This window comes from Trachypithecus francoisi, unplaced genomic scaffold, assembly GCF_009764315.1.
Source record: "Trachypithecus francoisi isolate TF-2019V2 unplaced genomic scaffold, Tfra_2.0 Lachesis_group7, whole genome shotgun sequence".
NCBI classification, from domain to species: Eukaryota; Metazoa; Chordata; class Mammalia; order Primates; family Cercopithecidae; genus Trachypithecus; species Trachypithecus francoisi.
In genome coordinates, this window is record NW_022681472.1 from 70,344,222 (window position 1) to 70,366,748 (window position 22,527).

At 37.2% G+C, this 22,527-nt stretch overlaps 1 protein-coding gene across 5 annotated transcripts in view; it reads right to left on the minus strand.

Moving 5' to 3' along the window:
- Positions 1-10,554, minus strand: part of TRPS1 (transcriptional repressor GATA binding 1) — a 261,099-nt gene extending 250,545 nt beyond the window's left edge. For all 5 annotated transcript variants that reach the window (XM_033203219.1, XM_033203222.1, XM_033203221.1 and 2 more), the window contains exon 1: positions 9,872-10,554. The gene's annotated coding sequence lies outside the window, so the exon portion shown is untranslated. The remainder of the gene's footprint in view (positions 1-9,871) is intronic.
- Between the last annotated feature and the right edge of the window lie 11,973 nt (positions 10,555-22,527).

Below are 22,527 nucleotides of genomic sequence, written 5' to 3' on the forward strand. Positions count from 1 at the left end.
GAGAAGAACATGTATGTGCATAATTACGTGTTAACAGTGATATACTGAATTATTCTGGGAGTAAAATGTACATGATATACATAAATGTACACAAATACATGTAACACTAAATACAAATATGCGTAACACTAAATGTACACAAGTATGTGTAACACTGAATACAAATATGCGTAACACTAAAAAGCTGAATGTTAGACACAGTGAAGATGCAAGATCGTGTACACATATTTTCACATAAAATGTGTACATTATTATTTTTACCAATGACCTAAAATCGTCTTACTGACAGCTTTCTTAAAGCTTATTAAAGTAAAAAGAAAAAGTAAAATGTGTTATAAATAATCAGGGCATTCCTTCAAAAGCACAAGTTTTCTTAAAAACGGGACTTTAAAAACAGACTAAGCAGTGATGGGATAGAGTAAAATAGTTTATTATAATTGAGGTTTAGATGACAGTGGGTTTCTTACAGTAATTTACCACATCATACATCCAAAGAATGTAATTCAAATGCATTATAAATACAAAGGAGAAACATCTCTTAGTGTTTGTGTATAAGTTACAGAAAATAGTATTTCAAATTTTTCAAACCTTGAATTTGTAACTGCTTACACTAACTACTTGAAAATAAATTATTTTCTAAAACTTCCCTAAGTTTGCAGAACTGAGGAGCAAATTTTGCAATAATCTTCTAAAAAGGTATACTTCCAATATTAATTTAAAGACAGCTTAACATCATTCGTATTTTTTAATTTATAATTTAAATATAATAACTCATACAAAAATTCAGCAGCCGAATACAGGCAAAACATATCATTTTAAAAGCTCTCAAAGGTATATCAAAAAATAATTGAGAAAAAATTATTAATCATACAACAAAGAGATGAATATGTATTGAAAAATTTAGTAATAGGGGCCTTGATTAAAATTAATATATATATGACCTGTCTTAACTTGGCATCAAAAAGCAAAGCAAAAACAAATGCAAAACTTTCTTTTAGGAACTTTTATATGTTCAGGAGCTACTTAATAGGATTGAGAGAAAATGGGCTGATGTATTTATTTCCACATCTTGCAAAGCTAAAGATGATATGCAGATAATGACATCACAAAGTAGGCACAAGCAGAATTTGGTTTTTAATTTGTTTTGTCTATCATGGTCTCATTTCAGAACCAAAATTACAATTAAATTAACCCTCAAATAGGTGTTGGGATGCATTAAGTAATTAAAATGGGCATTACAAAGACTAAAGTCATTTCAAAAAATATGCAATATGTTAAAATTCCATGTAGTGCCTGTAATGTAAAAACATTCTACGCAAGTGAGACTGTAGCTATCCTGCACGTACATGTACGCACTTAGTTAATAGGAAGCCACAAATTCATATGTTGCACTTGTGCATAGCTCAGAGAGGAAAAGCTAAAACTAGATTAGTAACGCTTGATCCCTTTGTACATGAAGTGTATCATGTCATAGAGAAATTAGATTCCACAAACTAACTTCTGCCATATATTTTTACACTATTTATAAAGGTACCTGATCTCCCGTATGATACATAGAGAAACTGAAATAGCAATTCACATGGTATTGTAGAATCTAATCAGGAAGCACATGTTATATTATTAATGTTTATTGATTTGTAAGCTTTATACATTCTGTCCAAATTCTACAAGTAAAAACAGCTCTGAAATCCTTTTGATCTTTCTTTTTCTACAGCTAAGGTATTTTTAGTGTTTAAATAGCAGTTGATGTCTTACCTATTGTCTTATACAGTACTGGATTCATTCCTGGTTACTATAATACTCAATTTAATAACTAATAGTATTAATGCTTTTTTCAAGCTTGGGACATATACAGTAGATAATATAAATATGTTTACTATTTTTTATGATACTATACTACTCACTATCATGAATACAAAGTAGTTAACAGATAAGGTTATTATTAATGCAAACAAGAGAACCATGCTCCCCTCAAAAAGAAAAAAAAAGAAATGGAACATAAACTGTAAATACTCGTATATTTCCTTCTAACACTATCTAGTATAGAAGACAAATAGCTAACAATAAATCATCTGCTTATTCATGTTAAATAAATTTAATATGTACATTAACTTCTGACTTACTTAAAAGTATATGGAATATTTTCCAGAGCCTATTTTGACTGTGTCAATTACCTTAGATACCAAAGTTATTGTATTGTGTTGCTTGATGAAATAGGACATAGAGCAACCCTCAAAACCAGTATTACAAGCCTGGCAAATAGCATCACATTTGGGTGACGCACAGAATCCATCACCCTAGGGAAAAACGCATTGGGTCATAGTACAGAGTCTTTACATGTTCCATATTATTTCCACATAACGTTTTGAGATGATAGAATTGTAAACTATAAAGTGGTAGCCCATAAAATGATATACTCACAAACAGTCCGGTCCCTTAACTGCTCCTCTCAACAGAAATGAGACTTAAAAAATGATCTCAGAAGCATTTCTTAAAATGCGCTGAAAGGTGGCATTTTGATTTATAATTTTTTTCATTAAAAAAATTCCTCAGTAAATTCAGAGCAGATATAAGTATTATGATAACAATTGATGCATTATGTTTAAACTCCATACTCATTTCAAACTTTTAGACTTCACAATGTAGGTCATGTTAACTCAAAAGATTCACGTTTCAAGTACAGAGTGAATAGTTAGCATTCTAAATTCCACCATCAAAATGTGTCTGCGTATTATCTGTCTACGTACATTTCGTAATAAAACACCTATAATAGCATGCACATATAATGGCAATAATTCAAACATAGCAAAGCTATCGTGAGTACTTCCAACATTTGCAGGCAATTACACTGCTAGAACTCCTCTCATATTATAAGTATTCTATGACTAGCTACTAAAAAATTACACAAATCAAAATGTGTTACCTTTGTTCAAATAATACTGCTGTTCATTATACGACAGAAAATGTCATCCTTAACCTCTCGGGAACCAAGATAGTGGTGGATTCTTGGAGCAGAAGTAGTGCAGAATGGTTTGAGGCAAAACCGAAACATATTGTTTAAGTAAACCTTAAGGGGAGGGGAGCATATGCGCAATTGATGGATTTTTTTTTTTTTTTTTTTTTGGTATCATCTTCCACAAAGCCTCCCACCAACCCCTCCCCACCACTTACCAGTAAACAATCTGCTGATATTAAGGGAATACAACTCCAAACACCTCCCTTTGCCTTCTTTCCTTCTTGCTAAACTTGATTGCTTTTCCCTCAGTTTTGTAGTAACAAACAATATTCATTAAATAAAAATTTATTAACAGATGCAGCCATAACATGAAATATATGTTTGAAAACTTTGTAATAAATAAAATGAATCTAGATTTACTCCAAGAAACTTTCACTATGCTGATGTGAACATATACATTAAGTTCCTTAAGTTTTTCCAAACAAATCTTTAAAGGAGCCATGAGCAAAAGAGGAATGCCTATGATTTGAACTAGAGTCTGTAACTCTCGCAAGAAAAACTGAGAAGCATAACAAGTAAATCAAAACTGTCAAATTTCTAAGCAGAGAACACTTCAATACCCCAAATATGCGGAATGCTTTTTATAGTCACAAACGCCTTAAAGACTAAACTCTTCCTTGTGTGACAATTGTCACTATATATATTATTCCTTAAATGTGCTCTAAGGAAGGAAGGAAAAAAAAAATCTATCAGGAACAATTTGGGTTAAAAGCAAAGTCCACGACAAGTAATCATAAGATTTAAACCTCAGGAACAATTCACCAAAGAAAAGTTGAGACAGTACTTAGTTCTGACCCACCAAACGGGGCAGAGGGCCTCATTTCTGGGTGGAGTGTCTTTCCCCAAGGAAGGGAACACTAGCACAAATCTTTTTGCCCCCTAAAAATATTTTCCTGCTTGTCAGCTTCTGAAGTTGCCCAGATGTCAATCAACATCACCAAGATGTCTCTTAACTGGTGAAAGTTGTTGCCTGTGCAAAGTCAGAAAGAAAGAAATGACTATATTTTTTAAAAAAAGGAAACTATAAATACTGTTTGATAAATAGGGTTAAAAAATCATCTAAAATTGTAAGAAAAAAAAGAGTGGCCTGTAGAAATGCACTGACCCTTAAAATTAATGTTTTCAATCTAAAAATGCATTTTTGTAAAGTTTCATCTATTTTCCTTCCTCTGTACATAAAAATGATTAATGTCACATTTAAACTTCCACATTTTAGGCTCTTGCTAACAGGTGTCACATTCTTTATATAAACATATTCTTTGACCTGTGGCCATTGATAACCTTAATTAATTAATCTCCATTGAAACAAAAACAAATGGATTTTTTTTTTTTTTCCAAATAAGAAAGAAATAATGCAATGCAACTACCCACTCTCCCCAAAACCCAAAAACTGTTTAAGTTACGGTAACCTGAAATGCACCAGCCATCACAAAGAGCAATTGGAGAAATCCAGCAGTGCTCAGCAGGAAAGATTTTTAATAACAGATTGAAAAACAAGAATAAAAATAACTGCATCAACAGAGCCTTTCTTCCTCAGGCCACAAGCCCGTTCTTACTTGAACTTTTTTTTTTTTTTTTTAAATGGCATTTTGGCCACTAAAACCAATCCAGAACATTATTAAAAGTTAAAAGCTACCAATTACTTCTGTCTGTTCTTTTAAAGCAAAGTTTGGCATTACGTCAGTTGGTTTAAAGAAAACAAGAAAGAGAGAGAGAAAGAGTAGGAGAGAAAGTTTCCTGCTTGTATAAACTAAACCACCAGGGAAGGTGTCTAGCCACTTGTAAAGCATTTACTGCAGGTTTTTAAAAGCTAGAAACATTTTAAAAATTAAAAGTTTTCTGTTATTATTTTTAGCGAAACACACTTAAGAACAAGTGTATCCTTAATGTCTTCTTCGGGGTGTCTTAATGTTATATTTGTATTTCAGTTATAGCTTGGAATCAGAAAATGATTTCAAATGATGCTCCAAATTTAAAGTACATAGATAATTTCACCTTTATTTTTGCTATTTTTTGGATTTGTGCTCTTGGAAAAGGAAAAAAAAAAAAGTGGGATAGCAAAAAGTAAACCGCTACAATAATAGCTGCTATATGCTGCAGGGACCAGTCGAGTTTCCTCACCTAACTAATGCTTAACAATTAAATGGTTTTCACCTGTAGATCCTACTGCAACTTCAGAGATTCCTGAAGCTCAAAGATCTCTTTCTAACCAAAGTCAAGTTCTACATTATTATGTCCATCAGAAAACCCAACTAAAGGCCAAATTCAGTTCTCAGGAACAGGAGAAACACTGAGTGCTGTGACAGCTCAAAAAGTGATCATAATAATAAAATTGAAGATATTATTTATAAAGGTCATATATAATTAATAGAATATTTTATACAAACAAATGACTTTGGCCCTACTTACATCGGAGGATAAATTTTGAAAAGTGGTTATATCCTCTGCAGCACTGTTTACTATTGAACAATGGTATAAAACAAGATTTGGTATTTTACCATATTTACTTTAATCCACTGGTTACAGCTTTCCGGAGACAAATTATTTTTAAAATTACACTAAAACAAACCTCTACGTAATTTTTTAATGTAAATAATTGCAAAGTATGTTAGTCTTTTCCACACACGACAAGTACTCTTAAACAATTAGATTAAATATCTACTTGGCAAAGGCCAGAAGAGCATCTTTATAGTATATCTAAGGGGGACTCAAAAATTCCATAAACATAACTATGATAGTAACAAAGAATTTACTTATTTCTGTATAATAACAAAAGATAAATGTCACTTTCACAGAGAAGCCATCACAGTAAAACCAAGTCTACGTATGCTGTCATTCATTTCCCAAAACTTCAACAAATGGTAAATAAGGATGAGAAATGAGTACACAAGACTCAGAATTAGTTATCAATGGTATTAGCAGTTATCATCAGCAAAAGAGGGAGAAAAAGAAACCTATTACCTGAAAGCTTGACCTAGCAAGGATGAACAACAAAATACGAGCCCATAAAACTTGCCTGTTTTTATCAGATTGATTGTAACTTGTGAGCTGCAATATTTGGGACAGAACTGTCTGAGTTTATAGTTTTCTCTGCCTGCTAAAAACAGATGCAGACTACCACACTAGCTGTCCTGCGGAAACTAAATTAAGGAAAGGCAAATACCAAGTGGAAAGTTGTCAGCCTGTTGAATGAATGGCTTCATTTTACACACCAGAGAAATCTTAATAAGAATATGTTTTAATGGAAGCCAGTCATTTTATTTTAAGTTCATCACTTATTACAAAAATAATCATTCCTTTAAATCAATTATAGACACCTGCCCCTAACTTTCTTAAAGTCTATTTTGTTTTACACACAATAGCACAGTGTTGTTACATTATCGTTGCTATCAAAAGAAGAACCGAAGTTAAAATATAATTATTTTAAAATATTTGTGTTATGAAAAACGTTTAAAGGTCAGTTATCAGTATTTATTCCAACTTCAGATTTGAAATAAAGTTCCAGTTCAAAACCAATTTGCTGCGAGTCCTCTGAAAACTTTCAGTAATGTTTATTTACAACAAAGAAGGTAAGACAAGAGTTTATAAAAAACACACACTCTTTGGTTGCTTTCTTCATAAAAATGTACAGATCATTAATCACATATTGTAGGTTGTATATCTGTACACACATACACATATACATCTAATACTAGTAGTGATAATAGTGCCATCACTGAAATACTTAATCGTAAAAGTTGCTTTTCTACAGATGCATGCATTTCCCTGTTTTAAAGGTTTTCCTTACGAATAAAGATTTCCGTATAGGAAGAGACCTATATGATGTAAATCAGAATAAACTCAGGAGTGGTAGGTGACTTAAACAATACTGAAAATATGGTAGTAGTATGTGTAACTCATTTAGGATTAGCACACTGAGTCGGATCCTAAACTGGTTTTCAAACACGTACGCAGAAAATGTTATAAAATCATTTAAAATATTAGTCATCGAAATGCTAAGTTCTAAATTCAGTTGAGACTTCACAGCTATTATGACACTGTTCTCCTTACCTTTAATGTTATCTTTAATAGACAAAGGACAAAACCTAAATAGTAGCACAGACCCTCACAGCATCTAGAATTCAAAGGAGTGACAAGCATTGTGTTAATAACTTGCTACTTTCCACCACTTATTTTAAAAGTGTTAGACTAGCTATTATGTATGTAAAAGCAGTATACACATATATATCCTAACATATAACATACATATCAGGAAGCCATAAACATCAGCTTGCCGGTGGTAAATAACACTTTGCCAACAGAGCACTGATGAAGCTTCAGAAGGCCTCACATTTAGAGAAATCAAGTTATAATGTTGGCATTAAGACTCTATTTCCCCCTCAGGAGTTTTATTCTCACATTATTAACATCCAGAAATAATCGTCAAACTTTAGGATGTTACTAGCTAGCCCTGTATATTAAATTGAATCTAGAGATGTTTTTATCCAAAGGTGTAGCTTTAAAAGGAAGTTATGAAATCCAAGGAGAGAGAAACTCTAAGAATATGTTTGACTTGTTAAGATTAAGCACATCATTAATAAACTTTCACTTAAAGGTAAAAAAAAAAAAAAAAATCCTCAAAATGTTGGTATCATTTCCAGACTGTCCTGTCAGCATCATAACTTACAGGAAACGCTTCATCTTCCCATACAAACCCTGTATTTATTCACAACCCTGGCATACTTGGGGAAAGAAAAAAAAAAAAGCCCACACGATTTTAGATCCTGTTTGCTTTTATACGTTAACTGGTGGAATATCTGAGAGAGCCTTCTAAGCAAATGAGCGGCATGTAAAACTTCACAACAGTGAGTTCAGAAACTTTCATTCTCATTTTGTCCACGTCAAGAACTGGCTGCCCGCATGACTTTCCTTTGCTGTCCCTTGCATTTTTAACTCTGGCAGCCTTTCCTAAATGATCAACTTTTTCTAAAACCAGCAGGAAAGTAACATGATGCCAGCAAGATCCATAGGTTTTAGCTTCAGAGCTGGAGGACTTTGAAGAATTGTTGGAAGGTTCCTATTTTATTTTTGCTTTGAACAATCAAGTTTTAGCCAACAACCAGGCCCGGAGTTATCATTTCTTTGTAATTTTGTCTCAGGCCCTATCTGTATTTTTCTTTTGTACTTATTATCTCTCCCAGACCCTTTCCTGTTCACCTGGTGTGTTTACAAAAGTTCAGTGAATCTACAAAAGTTCAATGAATAGGCCTAGCTTGTCTCAGATTTAACTTCTCCGCTGAGCTTCTCACTTACCTCGCTTAAACTCTAGCCGTGATTTTCCAAAATGGGATAAGAATGAACATTCTACCATAATTTAGATTCACCATTAAGATCCATGGCTTACTCAAAAAACTTTCAAAGCATCAAATATGAGGCCTAAAAAGATAGAGGGAAGTAAAGCCCGTCCTAAAATGTAATAAGTCCAAGATTCCCTCTGAAACCCACCAGTCCTTCTCACCCTCTAACTTAAATTGCTTTAGAGTCCTGGGGCCATAAAACAGTTACTGACTTCCCTGGGGAAGGGGGAAACACCACCATCTCAGACAGGTACTAACAAAAAAGCTTTCCCAGCCACAAAAACAGCTTTGCACTTCAAACAGCTCCCACCGCCGCCTCACCCTCAAATTATTCATGGGGTCCTATAATCCTGGAGTTATTTGGAGGGACAGCGATGTTTGCCTTGGCCTTTCAAAGATGCGTTTCTCTAGATCCCAAACAGGAACTAGACAGAAAGCAAAGGGTCTGTCCGCCTGGATGTCCCACCGCTGTCAGGCATTGAATCACCGGCCAGTGTCCCCTGACCCGCGCGACACATGGCGCATCAACCGCATCGCAGAGGAAGTCTGCCCCTTCCTCAGTCCCTAAGGAAGCGCCCGGGCTGCAAGGCCCTGCCACATGGTACGGACAGGGCACAGACCCCTCGGCCAAGCTGTCCTGAGCCGCTCTGAGGCGGGTGCACCAAGGGATGCGACACCCGCCTTCTCCAGAGCCCATCTGGGCCTTTAAGGGAAAAAAGTTTGAAGCCTGCATTTGCAAACTCTTCAAAGCCAAAGGCAGTCCTGTGCTGTTTTCCCACTTTGGGGACCACACGGAGGTCCCTCTCTGAGACCCTCCCGACCCTCCCTAGTTCGCCCAACTTACTACTCTGCATGCTGGTGCCTAGTCTGCGCCCCGCTTGTCACGAGCCCCCAGAAAACTTGCAGTGGCGGCGGCGGCGGCCCCTCGGGTCCAACCACCTCCAGCTCCTCCGCTGCGCCCGGTAGGAGAGAATTAAAATCAGCCAGAAAGAGACAGCGAGGGGGAGTGGGGCTGCGAGGGGGAGGGGGCACTGGCCTGAAACTTCTTTTTTTGGCAAATGGGGATTTGTTTTTCCTCCTCCCCGGCGGCTGAACTTGACCCTGCTGACTCCAGGGGCTACTGCAGTTTGAAGTCGCTGGTTTCCAAGACTCAGATGCCTTAGACCCACCAAAAGGAGGAGAGGAAGGGGTGAAAAGGGAGCAGAGAGAAGAAAGAAAGAAATCACACGCTCAAAAAGGAAGAAAGAAAATGCATGTGAAACCCGAGAAGCCTGCGCTTGGCTTTCCGCACACTCTCCCTCTGCCTTTTTTTTTTTTTTTTTTTTTTTTTTTTTTTTTTTCAAAGAAAGTCACTTTTAATTCCCAGGGCTCCCCGCTCGCGATCGCCCACATTTTGCGCACACACGAGCGGGCGCTGCACTCGCGTCGCGGCGCCCCGGGCCCGGTCGAGGGGAGCCCGCGCCTCCCGCGCCCCCCGCGGCCCCCGGCCCCGCGGCCCGCCCGGGCCTCCCCTCCTTACCTGTTGATTAATCGTCAAGAACACCCTCGGCAGCCCGAAAGATGGTGGCGCGGCGGCCAAAGCCATGAACCGTCTTCTGTTGTTTGCAGAGTTGATCTTGGATTATTGCGGGGGGGAAGAGAAAAAGGTCTTTCCTGCCTCCCCCCCTTTCACTCCCCCACCCTTATTTTAAAAAAAGAGAGAGAGAGAGGGAGAGAGAGAGAGAGAGAAAGAGAGAGAGAAAGAGAAAGGAAATAGAGCAAGGATGTGCCCGGTGCCGGGTGGGAGAGGGGAGGGGGTGTTGTTTTTTGTTTAAAAAAAAAAAAAAGAAAGAAAGAAAGAAATAGGAAGGCGAGAGAGCAATCGAGAGGACGCGAGGTCTGAAGAAACCAGCAGCACCAAAAAAGAGGACGCTAGAGATTGCAGTGAGATCGGGTCTTTATCAGAAATGTTATCGCTTGTCAGGACCTCAGTCTCCGCGCATTACGTCAGTTTCAAGACACCAACACTATTAATATCAAAGGAGCCTTCGCGGAGGAAAGCGCCACCCCAGACCGAGCTCCCTTAAAGAGACAGCGCGCGTCCCCGCGCCGCCGCCGCCGCCCCGCCCGGCTCCGAGCACCCGCCGCCGCCGCCGCCCGCCGGGACCGGCCCCGGCCGCGGCGAGCCGGCTGCGCGAGAACTTCGCCCGAGTCGGAGCGCCGCAAATGAGAGCCGCGCGGTGCAGGGACCCGGCTACCTTCCCGCCCCGCCTCTCCCCCCTCCTCCCTCCCCCACCTCCCGTCTGTGAACGTGCGGGCTGGAAAAGGAGGAAAAATCCAAACGCGTTAGGAATAATGTGATAAAGACGAGGACTTACCTTGGGGGAGTGGGGGGCAGGTGGGGGCAGTGCGTGGCCGCCAAACCGACGTTCCCCAGACACTCAGAGATGCTAACAAAAACAATCTAAAGAACTCTCAAAGTCCTTTTACCTTTTCTGTTGTTACTTTCCCTTCTGTCTCTCAATTAAACGACGCAGGATGTGTGTGTGCGTGTGCGCCCCCTCCCCCGCCCTTTATCTGTGGCAAGAAGTCTTAGGACACCTAGTTGGTGATCAGGATTCCCCATGCTTTTCATGGCAAGAAGGCTTGAGGAGAACAACTTGAACTCTATCCTGAGTTGGAGAAGTGCGGACTGAGGTTGCTATGGTTTTCTGAGCTAAAGAGAAGCCAGAAACTCAATGGGTGCTTCAAGGGGGTACCACAAAATAGACAAAATGGGAACATTATTCAAATGCTGCAAAATTAATACATGCAGTTTGGGGCTTTAGTAGCAGATAAGGAACTCTGAATTAAGCGTGACATTCTTTTTTACCTACTTTACATTTCCATATACTCTCATTGTTAAGAGAAATTGTGTCAACATAAAGTTCAATGGATTGAGCTTTTCTTCTTTTTCTTTTTCTTTTTTTTTTTTTGGCTTCTAAAGATGTAACAATGCATAAAACATTACCATGACAGGATTCAAAGTATAGTAGGTGTTAAAAACAAAGTAAACATTTATTGGGCGTTTGGACTTCATTTTCTTCAGTTGGGTGACTTTAAGTGGCATGTTTTTCCTCTGGTGAAAGTCAGTTTAAAGTAATTTTGTGCTAAAAGGAGAAACATCTTTCCTTTTCCAAACTACAAAATGATTAAAATTAGAATCTTAGAGAGGTACAATCACGAATCTGAGAGCCGAAGATGAAGTAATTTCCTCCAAAATATTTTTCACTAAATGATTCTTGCATGTTTTTAAAGAAAAGATGGGTATATTTTCCAAACATACTATTATCAGAAGTGACAAAGCCAATCACACTAAAAAAGTAAAACTGAAGTAGGTGCTTTTAGAACCTTACTCCTTTTCCTCTATGGTCTTTATTTAATATACTTAGTCAAGCAGATATGTGATTTTTTTTTGTAGCACATTTATTCCAGAAGTGTTTTGGTACCGTTTCCCATACACTCTTTCTGAGTAGAAAAGCAATAATTCTTTTGCAATAGAGAAACTAGTCAGGTGAAAAAGTAGTCAAAATAGAGTTTCACAATGAGGCAAACTATATATTCCCTAAAGGAGAGAGAAGACAATGAACCTCATATGCCTAGAGTTATTCATATGTTATCATCCATTTAAATTAATTTGGGAACAGAGTTAGATTTATATATAGTACTGCATGCCGGGAAAATTAATATCAAAATCTTCAGTAAATCTCATAGTCAGCTACTAATGACCACCTGCATATTTCCACCCTGGAGTCATTTAATACTGTCCACCACCAATTTCCACTGTAAAAAGTATTCATATATTAAATATAGACCTTTTATTTTCTTTTTTTAAGCCATAAATTAACTTGCCGACTTTTATGGAAATATGCACGGCACAGTGAGAAGCATTTTTATTAAAGGAAAAAAATAAGGATCTGAGTGAAACATTCTTTAGCCATGACTAACTAAAAATATTAAATCCATTTTGAAATATGTATTCGAATAGTGAGACTGTATTTAAAGGGTTAATGCAACCTAAAACTGCTGAAGCTGGTATCTAACTGATAAAATCTGAGGCTATAGCATCTTAGCAAAGTTAAATAGTACAATTTATCACAAGGATTAGGCCCCTAATCTCCCTCTGCTCCCCAAGATTTAAATGACACTTTAAAAGGGGAAGTGATCTTCCTCTCCATCACCCACAAATCTAAGGCAATCATCAAGACTGTAAATGTATTCACATGAAACAATCATTGATTAAATTGGTTCAAAAAAAATGAAATTACATGCTTTTGCAAGCACAAAGCCCTTGAGATGGCTGGTGTTTTTCCACCTGTAATAATACAAAATGTGACCATTAAGTGTACCCAAAATTACATATTATATGAAAAGTTAAAGCCAAAGGTCTGAGGGTGAATTATGTCTTTTAATTGAAAGGATAAAGTTACCCTTCAGGTACTGAAGCCAACAAATTCATGGTCACTTAAAAATTTAATGAATGAAGTTTCACGGATTCAATCTTGCTGAAGTTTGCCTGAGAAATGAAGACTCTCTTCATGTTACTTTTTGTATGTCAAGTTAGAGTAGAGCAGATCAAACTGCTGTCTGTATCAATTCATTTACATTAACCACAAAGGATCTGTAGAGAACTTAATAAAAGCAGAAATATTTTTGTAAACTTTTTCAAGCAAATTACTTATTTATGAAATAATTTATGAAGAAAATTTTTACCTCATGCTTTAGATATATTACATGTGCTCTTGATTGACACAATATGTTTAAGCTCAAAGGCCCTCATAGCATTTTTTAATTCTAGTAGGAATATTTCAAAACAACCAACTAATACATGAGGTCATAATTGTTTGACAGTTGTTTTTAATATATAAAATAAGTTACGTATATTGTTTTCCTTGAAATGTTTGTTGATTTGTTTTTCTGGTCCTGACATTTGCATGACACAAACTGAATTAGGGGAAATATTAAAGATTTATTTACATTTAATACCTTCTGCTGTCAAACATATGCAAAACTCTTAAAACCATTCTCTTATTTGCAACGCATTTCAGAACAATGGAGACTGGATGTTAAAAAGACAACCTGTGCTTTTATAGGCCATGCCAGGAAATAAAGAAGATATTAAGAGAAAGAAAAAAGCAAACAAAAGAAGGACATTTTAATTAAAATAATTTCTTTATACTCTTTCCTAATTCTTTGAATTATGGAATCTTCTCTCACGACTATAGCACTGATGAAACAGTTCCTCAAGCTGTATTATTAATGCACATTATTTATCAAAATGACATAATATGATATACTTTTTCTGTTTTATTATTTAAACATTCTTTCCCCCCCTTTTCTTGTAGTTTATTCAGCAGAGATACAAAGAGGGATTAGCAGTTAAGCACAAGCATACTTGTTTTACATTTTCAACCTTTTAGCACACTACTTACTTACAGTTCCAGTGCCTGTAATCACAATGATTTTACCTGATGGAACACGTATTTCAGAAATGTAATCCAACTGTTTACCCTAACACGTCATAAATTGCAATTCCTTTTAGAAACCTCAAAGATTGACAACCCTTGGTCCTAAATGCCGACTGCTTTAACACATACTATCAAGAAAACATTTATGTATTATTTGCTTTCAAGTGAGTCCTACCCCATGTGAAATGGAAGACCCTTTACCTTCCAGCATATCAAAAGCAATTATTGAAATACTCTGCCTTCCTTCATGGTAAGACCTGAAGGAACAGAGGCGTTATCAGAGATGAACTACCTTAAGTTTATTTCTTCCCACAATCACTCGGCAATCAACATTTAAAAACATACTCTTCCACAGAAATTATGATAGTTTTCCAAACTACCTATTGCTGAGCACCTCTGGGTGAATTTATTAAAGAGAAATTCAGCTTTAAATAGCCTGTATCTGGTATTCAAAATCACACTTACACTTGCCAATCTTCCCCCTGCAATATCAGGCAATTGCCTAGTTAAACAGATGGGCCTCGCAGCCCACCCTAAAAGCCAACAAACATGGGCTTTATTTAATTAAAAAGGGAAACAAATTGCTGAAGTGTAGACACACAGAGACATACACACACAATCTCTGCCCGGGGTCAATCCCAGAATAAAAATATTGATTCTTGCTTTCTTGTTAGGTTTTATGAATGTCCAACCATATACTATCCACCGGATTGAAAGAACTAAATGAGACCATTCAGTGCTGCATACTCAAACCAAATCTCTATGGGAAAGAGCTGAACTCATTTCCTTTCTCTCAAGTAAGAGAGAACATTTACATCTGAATTAACCCAGATTCAACTCTTCTCCATCTGACATAGAAGAGTAGATGTTTTCCAATTTTCTTCCTATTTCTACCCCCTGCTCCATTATCCTCTGCTGCTTTGCACTCTTATCCCACCCACTACTCCATACTTAACGCAGTAAACTCTCAGTTGTACATAACCAAACTCAACACCTGATTTTGTCTAAATTTCAGACTAAAATATTCCACTAGAAACTCAAATGTAATATGTCCAATATCGTAATTAAGAAAGAGGAGACTATAAAGACAGACAACATCGAAGGCGGAAGGAAATCGACAAACCTTATCTGTGTTCAAAGTGTGAGTCATCCAGACCAGAAACCTTAGGATTTTGACATCTTTGGCAATACCTTCTCCCATAGGTCACACATCCAATCATTTACTAGTCCTGTAGTGCTTCTTTTAAAAAGGCGTTTGTACCTCTTACCACCTTTCTTTTCATCCACACGGATCCTTCTCAAATCCAAAAGTTAAAGTCTTTCTCAAGACATGCAGTTGAATGTGTTATCCCTACTCTAACCCCTCATGACCTTATGACAAAAATCCCATAACTCTCAACTGCCAGAAGAACGACCCCAAAAAACTCCAAGTTCTTTCATAACCTAGTCCAAAATTGCTTTCTGACCTCATTCTTCACTCAACTCTTCCACATAGACCATTCTCGACCATTGATTGACTCACCATTCCCCAGATACGGCTAACATTTCAGAATGTCTTGGCTTATGTTTACACAGCCACCTCACTTCGAAGGCTTTCAAGAGACTTTTATGCTAAATCTCCATGTACATATTCTCTCTCCTATAAGGTCAAACTGAGACTCTGACTTTTTCATAACCTTCATCAAATTCCAAATCATAATCAGCAGTGCAAGAACTAAGATTCTATAGAATTTGCTTCCATTTCTAAGTAGCATTTCATCACAGTGACTTCTATGATGTTGTTCCTTGACTTATCTCCCTCCCCTGCTAAACTGAAAGATTCCTGAGGGCAGAAAACCATGAAATCACAGTTACTCAGTAACATCTGTTGAATTGATTTTGGGGATTGGATCAGCCTCTTTAAATTCTACCTAGAAACAAACCTTTGAGGCCAGGTTTCAAATTTTCTATATGGCTCATTCCTTCTTTCATTTCCTTCCCTCCCTTCCCTTCCTTCCTTCCTTCCTTCCTTCCTTCCTTCCTTCTTTCCTTCCTTCCCTCCCTCCCTTCTTTCCTTCCTTCCTTTCCTCCTTCCTTCCCTCCCTCCCTTCTTTCCTTCCTTCCTTCCCTCCCTCCCTTCTTTCCTTCCTTCCTTTTTTCCTTCCTTCCTTCCCTCCTTGCTTCCTTTCTTCCTTCCTTCCGTGCCTCCCTCCCTTCCTTCCTCCTTTCCCTTTCTTTTCTTTCTTTCTTCTTTTCTCTCTGTGTCTCTCTCTGTGTCTCTTTCTGTCTCTCTCTCTCTTCTCTTCTTCCCTTCTTTCCTCTCCCTCCTTATCCCTCTTTCTTTCTTTCATACACATGGGCTGATGCATCATGTACTAATTGAAGCTTCTGGGTGGTCTTCATCTCAGCTACATATTTTTGGCAATGTATCAGAGGAGACATTTGTCCTCTTCTGAAATATTGTCCTCATTATCATTAAGTTTTGGTTTATAATTCCATGTTACTCTAAAAATAGTGACTTAAATGATCCTTAAATCCAAAGGCATTAAAATATGGGAGTACTGAAAATGAGGCTGAAAGCAGAGAAATTTTAGATGGGAAGGGATTATTTGTAGTTTTAGAAGCCAGGAGTGCGAAATAGGAAAGTTATAACAGTGAGGTAGGAATAAGCAACCTCTTTAGACATTAATAGTGTTTTTTTCTCTCTCTCTGTTGTTTAACATTAAAGTATTGAATCGTTTAAGCATAGTTCCATCTGTTCAAGTTTTGCAGATGTTAAACTCTCAAAAGCTTATGTGATATTTAATTAATTTTATACACCCAAATGTCCAGGTTCCAGCAGAGATTCCGTTTCATAATGTTCTATGAATCCAGCGGAAGTGTGTGTGTGTGAGCACATGTTCTTGTGTGTATACATGGGCATGTGTCTGGGACTGCTTGAACATCTGGCAAATGAAAACCCCTGTTTTGCTGGCATTCCATGTTGGTGGTCACACAGTTAACTTACCCTCAGTACACCCAGACAAGTTGAATGGACTGCTCCATCAAGAGCCACATAGGCATTGCTAAATGATCACATGGTAAGTATTAGTTATTATTTTCTCTCTAAACTTCATTCATCAGTAACTCTACATTAATTAGAAGACAGTACACTGTCAGCTTCTGAAAGGAAGGCACTTTCCACATTGTCTCTCTGCTCTGTGCCATGAGAGAAGGAACACTTTATCACCTGATCTCCCTTACCAACTAGGTTCCAGGGGGTTTTGGCACAGAGCATCATTAGATCAGAGAACAGGAAGAGAGACAATCAGTGTACTTATCCCCCTGGCTCCTTTCTTTCACTTTGGGCAGCCCTTCTTCCATAGCTATACTCATAGGGTTCTAGTAGTAAGTCCCTCCCCTTATGGTTTTAGTCCTGAGGGTTGAAGCTGCTTCTGGCTGTTACTAGGCCCTGGGTGTTTCACCATCTCTTTTTGGCTTCCTTAATCCTACTCATACCTTTTTTGTAAATGACCCTTCATTAAATTCTCTTTAATTACTCCTCTGAGTGTGCCTTGTGTTATCTGCTTGGACTCTTATTGACACAGAGGACTTGTGATAAAATCATCTTTGCACCCTAGAGTCTAGCATCATTTTTATAATTTAATTCAGTAAAGACAAACAATTATATGTTGAGTAACTCCCGTGTGCCAGACACTGTTAGATATTGGGTACCCCAGTGGTAAATGAGCTGACATGGCTCCTATGTTGTGGATTTTATGATCTAATTAAGTGTTTCATAAAGAATCTTGGGTATTTTAAAAATACAAATGGATAGGCCTCACCTACTGAACATGCATCCTTAGAGCTTGGACCAGAGAATTCAATTTTAATAAGCAGACCATGTGATTGTTGTACTCATTAACGTATGAAAGAGAGAGAGTGATCTTTTGACTGTGATAAGTATTGAATAATCCATTACAAATATGAAGATACAAAGTAAGGACTTAATAAATGTTAGTTGAATTAACGTGTGAAGGCATGAAATAATGTTGAGAAGAAACTGGTTGAGATATGGAGGGTGAGTTCATTAATAGTGGATTACAATGCTTAGGGCACTGCCTTTTCATGGGGTGGGCAAAAGTTGAGGGTAGTGGATGTTCTACATTGTTTGAAAATTGTTTTTAATAATTGGGCTCCATTGTATTCACGCATATCCCTGCTTGTCCTCTGCAGCAAGTATTCACAAATCTACTGTAGCAGTCCCAGCTGCTGGGTTTCCCCAGCAGAGCAGAGCCCTGGGCAATTGTTCCAATTCGCTCTAGTCTAGACTCTGGAGACAGCTCTGTCTGGAAAGAGAAGCACGGACACTCATAGTCCGAAGCTAATTAAGTTAGCAAGATAAACAAGGTAAGAGTCCTGGGAATAAGGGGAATTTCTTGAGCCTCAAAAATTCACAAATTAGAGATTGAGAACACCGGTAGTATCTGAGACTTCTAACTATATTTTTCACCCCTCCCAGAGACACCTGAGGTTTTCTGATAAGGGGCATGCCAATGGCACGCCAGATGGCCACTACATGATCATTTCATTACTTTTTCATTAAATGGGAATATTTATTACATTTAAGAATTATTCACAATTGTAGACTTAGTTTTTAAATAATACTATTTAATTTGTTCTCAATATTCTTGAACTATTTTATTGAACGCAGTCCTGAGCAAGATCCTTGAATTACTCATATTCCAATTACTTAACTAGTCCAGCAGTATAACATGACACTATACATATAGATTCGTAAAAATATTTACATGTATATTGAGGCACTTTAAACAAGGAAATATAATTGAAACATATCTCCTATTATCTCTCCTAATCACAAGGACACATGAAGACTGCAACTACTGCTTCAATAATGTCGTGAGTTTCCAATTGCTCTACATTAGAATCTAACAGAGTCCCAGAACAAATTTAAGGTACTTCAAACCAAATCTTATTTTATTTTATTTAAAAAGACAGTGGCATTTCATATCTTGATGTTATATTAAGTGAATAAAGGTAATTTTATCTTTTGACCACAAGAGTCAAAAATGAATATGAAGTAGCCATCTAGACACAATCCATTCTGTAGAATGCATCTGAATGATTTATATAGATTGCATATGGAATATATTGTAAAGATGGTGAACAGATTGGCTACAGGTAAGAACTTTGTGGTCTTCCCATACTGCATACTATGTAGTATGTACTGCTTCCTTACAATGTCATTAGACAAAACTTAAAATGTTGCTCAGTGGTTCATCACATATCCAATATAATACTCTATTGATACAGTTTAGCTGAGGATCATTCTGCTTTATTAAGATTTTTTAGTAATTCAACTATAAGCTACTCTAACAAGGTACCTATTTCTTAACCACATTTTTGGCAGTGGTTTTCTTTTCTCATTCAGAATACCATAAGATAAAAGTTATATAATTTCTACTGAGGTCATGGTGAAATTTAGCTTTTTCATGCTGGGCTTCAGGACTCCTTCTTCAAAGTCTCTGTAGGAAAGATGATTCTAGAGGATAAGAATCATCCAAATGTCTGTGAAGGCATAGAATTGTGGAACATTGACTTTACAATGTTACAATGATTTTACAAATAAAGGAACTGAGTTTTCGACAGTAAATGGCTGGAATGATCAAGAACACACCTAAGTAATAATGGTTAACACTTATGCGGTGCTTACAATATGCCAGGCTCCAAATTTTTCACATATATGAGTTCAGTCAATCTTAATAAACACTCTGTGAGATATCACTACTGTCCCCATTTTATAGATAAGGACACTGAGTCATATGCAATAACATAGCCAAAGTCTACCAGTCAGGTGTGGAACTAGTTGGGTCAAAGGTCAAAGCCCAACTGTTCTCTACTTTCATTTTGGTGGCAGAATTGGGACTTGAACCAATGGTTCTCGCTTAACCCTTAATCATGCAATTATGAGTCTGTGTATGTGTGCGTGTGTATATGTGAATACTTTCTACTTTTTAGCCATCAACATTCATTCTTTCATTTTTTCTTTGGCAATAGCCCACTGATTTCCTCTGGAAGCTCATCAGAGAATGACATTCAGAATCTTTACACAATTGGAGGCAAAGAAGCTTTGGGGGACCACTGGAGAGAAAGCCTGAATTTTGTATTGCATTGCACTTGGACTGACAAAGATGTAAAGCTGGAGCTTTTGGCTTTGTCTTGGTGCAGAAAATTTGAGCTAATTCAGAGAAAGCAGAGCTTACACACTGAGAGACAGATTCTGGGTTCTGCAGGATTTTTTGGACCCCTTAATAATGCCACACCTCAAGTCAATCATAACCCCCAGAATTCTCCAGTTATGCTCTTTTTGTGTGACTTATGCCTTTGTGAATTGGTGTCAAAGAGAATTCAAATGAATATATCAGACAAATTTCAAAAACTTCTGTGAACAATAGCAGCATCTTTGGACTACCTTATATTCTCTCAAGCTCTAGGAAATATGTTTATTTTAAATAGCAGTTTTATCTAATAATCTTAAATTGCATATGTCCTTGACTTCACAAATTATTATTATCATATTAATAAATGGCTGGTGATTTGTAAGTACCCTTTAAAATGAACTGAAAAAAAGAAAATAGGCTAACTGGCCAAAACATTTATCACAACATGTCGATAAACCCTTGGTGTTTGAAAGGCTCCATATGAAGATGATCAAGGAATTCAGATCTATGTAGAAATGAAGATTTCATAGGAAGTGATTAGTGTTCATCAAATGAGGAAGCATAGATTAAAACCTGTTCCATCAAAAGTTTAGACATTTTGTGTTAGCCTAAGTAGGCAAATGATGATTACACACATCCTACATGTTGTGAGTTTTGAAGTCTAAAAGATTATTGACCTGAGAAAGCCCAAGGAGACATAATCTCAAGTGATCTTTCTGATGTTTCTGTTATCAGTTTTAACAGTGATTAAATACCGACCTACAACATACTTCATTATGACTCACTACACTCTATGCAATATGGCTCTAGTGGTGTCTATTTTATGTTTACCTAAAAACACAGCACATATCAAAACAAGGTTATTGTGTAACAATGAATGAGATACTACAAAAAAGGGTGTCTAGACTCTGTACGTGATGCCAAATTTATAAATTCAGTTAAACTAGTAAGATATTTGCATTATTTTCACTTTCTAATATGTAATGTCCAATTTATGTTGGAATTTTGCTTATACAAATAAAACTGTGTGGAGAGGCAAAAAGGAACATTAGCTTACTGTGGTCCAAATAAAATCACAGAAGTGGCCCAGTGCAGTGGCTCACACATGTAATCTCAGCACTTTGGGAGGCCGAGGCGGGCAGATCCCCTGAGGTCAGGAGTGCGAGACCAGCCTGGCCAACATGATGAAAACCTGAAAACTTATCTCTCCTAAAAATACAAAAAAATTAGGCGGGCGTGGTGGCAGGCGCCTACAATACCAGCTATTCAGGAGGCTGAGGCAGGAGAATTGACTGAGCCCAAGAGGCAGAGGGTGCAGTGAGCCAATATCACGCCATTGCACTCCAGCCTGGGCAACAAAAGTGAGACTCTTTCTCAAAAAAATAAATCAATAAAATAAAATAAAATCATAGGATGTTAGAGATGAAATGTTCCTTAAATGCTTTTTCATACAACTGTTCACTCTTAAATGCAACAACTTAAAAATCAGCAACTGAAATAACAGTAGCAAAAGTAATTCTGGTGACAGGATATTGACCCTGTGTCAAGCACTGTGCTAAAGCTTTATGCTGTCTGGCTCCTTTATTCTCAGAACAACTATTTGAGAGAGCTACTATTATTATTCCCATTTTGAGATGAGGGAAATGAGTCACAGAGAGATAAATTGTTTGCATAAGATTACATGACTGGTGAGTGACAGGACTAGGATTTATTTTATTTATATACATTTTTTGAGACGGAGTCTTGCTCTGTCACCCAGGCTGGAGTGCAGTGGCCGGATCTCAGCTCACTGCAAGCTCCGCCTCCCGGGTTTACGCCATTCTCCTGCCTCAGCCTCCCAAGTAGCTGGAACTACAGGCGCCCGCCACCTCGCCCGGATAGCTTTTTGTATTTTTCAGTAGAGACGGGGTTTCACAGTGTTAGCCAGCATGGTCTCAAACTCCTGACCTCGTGATCCGCCCGTCTCGGCCTCCCAAAGTCCTGGGATTACAGGCGTGAGCCACCGCGCCCAGCTCAGGACTAGGATTTAAATTCAAGCAGTATAGCCCCAGAGTTTCCCTAAGAAAATATAAGATATTTTATATTATTTTTATATTTAGTGATAGTAATGTATATTACTAATGTATATTAGTGATAGTAATGTACTAATGATATAGTAAAGTATATCACTAAGTTAAAAATAATTATATTTTCAATGACTAAAAATTAGCCAACTATATACAGTGTTTATATCGTTTTTTAATCTTTAGAATAAATTTTTCTAAAATAGAGATATACAATTATTGCAAGTATTCTTGAGCATTATTTCATTATCTTTGATCAATTTTCCTTAATTTTTATATTTTAACCAAACTACCAGAAGTCATGTAACTAATATGCTCCAAACCACATGACTGTAATGCACATTTGTACCAGTTCTATATTTTTGCATATGGTTTATATTGGCATCCCTCAAAGATCTTATGGGCTAATAATTGTGAAATATATTT